Source organism: Rhinopithecus bieti, unplaced genomic scaffold (genome assembly GCF_001698545.2).
Source record: "Rhinopithecus bieti isolate Rb0 unplaced genomic scaffold, ASM169854v2 scaffold_12928, whole genome shotgun sequence".
Lineage (NCBI taxonomy): Eukaryota > Metazoa > Chordata > Mammalia > Primates > Cercopithecidae > Rhinopithecus > Rhinopithecus bieti.
Window position 1 is genome coordinate 199,170 of NW_016807614.1, and position 3,516 is coordinate 202,685.

Here is a 3,516-nt window from a genome sequence, read left to right on the forward strand (position 1 = left end):
TATAAAAGAACAAAAGAAAAATTTTACGCCAACTGCCTGTAACTACCAAGTTACTCATGCAGTTGTTTTGTTTTTTAGGTATATTGGAAAGTCTGATTCAGTTACGATCAGTGTATGGAATCACAAGAAGATCCATAAGAAACAAGGTGCTGGATTTCTCGGTTGTGTTCGTCTTCTTTCCAATGCCATCAACCGCCTCAAAGACACTGGTTGTGAGTAGATACAAGTGCTTTTCAAATTAAAAAATAGATATGTGTGTAGTGCATATGTATGTGTGCATATACGTATATACATGCACTGTATATTCTCAAATATATATTTAAAAATATATATATTTGAGTATGTTGGTAGGGCTTCAAACACAACTTCTTGTGTACGTCTGAAATATTGGTAAAAATTCCTGATCTAGGCCGGGCGCGGTGGCTCAAGCCTGTAATCCCAGCACTTTGGGAGGCCAAGACGGGTGGATCAGGAGGTCAGGAGATTGAGACCATCCTGGCTAACACAGTGAAACCCCGTCTCTACTAAAAAATACAAAAAACTAGCCAGGCAAGGTGGCGGGCGCCTGTAGTCCCAGCTGCTCGGGAGGCTGAGGCAGGAGAATGGCGTAAACCCGGGAGGCGGAGCTTGCAGTGAGCTGAGATCCGGCCACTGTACCCCAGCCTGGGCGACAGAGCAAGACTCCATCTCAAAAAAAATAAATAAAAAATAAAAAAATTCCTGATCTAAATTTATTTTGTAGACTTAAAAAAAAAAAATGAGGCTGGGCACGCAGTGGCTCACACCTGTAATCCCAGCACTTTGGGAGGCCGAGGCGGGCAGATCACAAGGTCAGGAGATCGGGGCCATTCTGGCGAATACAGTGAAACCCCGTCTCTACTAAAAATACAAAAAATTAGCCGGGCATGGTGGTGTGCGCCTGTAGTCCCAGCTACTTGGGAGGCTGAGGCAGGAGGATGGCGTGAATCCAGGAGGTGGAGCTTGCAGTGAGCCGAGATCGCACCACTGCACTCCAGCCTGGGTGACAGAGCAAGACTCTGTCTCAAAAAAAAAAAAATGTTTTAAATATGTGAAACTTACACCCAAATCAGAGCTGATGCTTCATTTCCAGCTAATTTATTAAGAAATGATTGATATCCAGAATGGCAGAAAGAAAGATGTCAGGATGTATATGCCTTTTAAAATTTCTAGTACCCTTTTCTGGTTTTGGTGGATTTGTGGATGAAATGTTTTTATTGAGGTGATTGGAGTGTTTAAGCTGGCAGTTAAAGGGCAATTACAAAAGGGTAAGAACTGCTGTGACAAAATTAAAAGTTAAAGATTAAACATTATTTTGAGTGTACGACAGCTGTATTAATGACTTAACTGTAGCTCAGTTTATCACCAGCCTGGGGATTTAGAAGATTAGACCAAGATCAAGACATTAGAAGTGGTTTTCATAATGGATTTATAAGTTGACTTAGCATAACCAGGTGAATCTTTTGGATGGATCTTTCCTTTGGAACATAAATGAGAATTCCTTTTTCAACAGCTTTTTTGTGTGTGTTTGTTTCTATAGAATTCTTTTTTATATAATGTAAAAAAATACTGTTAGTCATTGTCATGGGATTTTAGCCCAGATGCATGTGCTAAACAAACTCACATAAGATCTAAGGAAACTAATAAAAAACAGAGTAAATTGAGCATTGAGTGTTAAATATATTAAGAGATTGTCTCTTTTAATGTAGTATGATACCACAGCATAGTTATCTATTGACCTTGTGAAAAAGAGAAAGGCAGAAAATTGAGCTAGAAATTCTTAGTCCAAGGTATTTAAAGGCATCTAAGAAATTCTTATATTTCTGGGCTGACAGAGTAACAACAGTGGGGAAAAGACATTGGGATTGGAAAAAATGAATTGCATATAAAAATGAACTGTTTTTTTACTCAGCAAACTGAAAAGTTATAGATCAAATGTCTGACATTATCCCATGTTCAATTTACCCAACTTTTATTGAACACCTAATGTGCTACTCTTCTAAACCCTGGCTGTATAAAGGAGAAAAAGGCATGAATCCTGTCCTCTGAGAAGCAAGGACAAAGGCCTCCTGGCAAAGGGAGCATGCTGCATTGGAAGGACTGAATAGGAGAGGAGGAGTTGCTCTGCAGAATCCACTATATAGCCAACTTAGTAGCACCCATTTATTTTGCAAAGAGAAAAGTGTCTGTATATTTGGTTGGATAACTAGGGACTATAGTTTAGGGGCATGGATTTTTCTTTGTGTTTCTTGTGACTGTTTCCTTGTATTAATTTGACCTTTTTGATGTGCAGTAATATTGAATTTATCAAATATTTATTGAGGACCTACCTGATGCAATATTCTGCCAGATTGGAGTGGAAAATGCAAAGACTAAGATATGGTCTCCTTTAATCAATTCACAGATAAGTAGACAGTGGCATACAGTTGTAAAAGCATTCAGCTGTAAGTGCAGTAATCAAAGTAAAACCAGCATCCTTTAAGTGACCTTGTTCCTTACTGTAACTTTCAGGGTCAGGCCAGTGTTATATCTCGTTTACAGATGAGGCATCTGAGAGAATAAATGAGTTACTCCTAAATGAATGACAGAACTGATGCAAACCCAGATTTTACAGTTTATTCTTGGCTTCTTCTTAATACTTTTTTGTGTCCATGTCATTTGAAATGGTTAGTTAAAAAATGATAATGACAATTAACATTTGTTGGCCACTTATTATGTTCCAGGCACTATGCTGAGAGTTTTGCGTAATTATCTGATTTAATCCTCAAAAAATATGAAGATTCACATATTGTCATATTTGAGAAAACCAAGGCTCAGGGATAAATTCCTTAAGACCAACAACTATTAAGACTAAGACTAAAGTGGTCTAAAAGTTTTGGAGAGAAAGCGACTGCATGTTGACAATGTAATACACCAGTGTTTCATGGTTTTTGAAATCTGAACTCTTTAAATGATAGGTTTGATTTCTAATGGATTGTGGAAATTTATTGTCACTCTATAGATGTTAGAATCTCTGATATCAACTAATTTTTTCATTGCTTTCTTTGTTGACTTCAAATAGATCAGAGGTTGGATTTATGCAAACTTGGGCCAAATGACAATGATACAGTTAGAGGACAGATAGTAGGTAAGTGTGGAATTTAAAGTTACATGAATTTTGGTTTCATTCAAACTGACCTTAAAATGTAAAATACCTTTTAAATCAAAGCATAATAACTGTATCTTCATTGTGTTGGCCTGAATTAAATGAGCCAGGTAAAATGTTACCTGGATCTAGGATCCAGGTTAACTTAATTTAAAAAACTTATTGTAAAAAAAAAGTTTTGTGAAGAACCGTTGATCCTTTAGGAAATAATTCTTTCAAAGTATCCTAATATAGTAGACCACTAAGTTCAGACTTTATAGATATTATTAAAGTTTACTGAAAATAATTCTCAAACTAGTTTTTTTTTTTTTTTTTTGAGACGGAGTCTTGCTCTGTCACCCAGGCTGGGGGGG

The 3,516-nt window shown here is 37.0% G+C and overlaps 1 long non-coding RNA gene across 1 annotated transcript in view; it reads left to right on the forward strand.

Annotated features, from left to right (window-relative positions):
- Positions 1-3,516, forward strand: part of LOC108536249 (uncharacterized) — a 19,245-nt gene that overhangs the window by 10,718 nt on the left and 5,011 nt on the right. Inside the window, exons 2-3 of the long non-coding RNA XR_001887468.1 lie at positions 79-212; positions 3,080-3,145. This is a non-coding gene — a long non-coding RNA (uncharacterized LOC108536249). The remainder of the gene's footprint in view (positions 1-78; positions 213-3,079; positions 3,146-3,516) is intronic.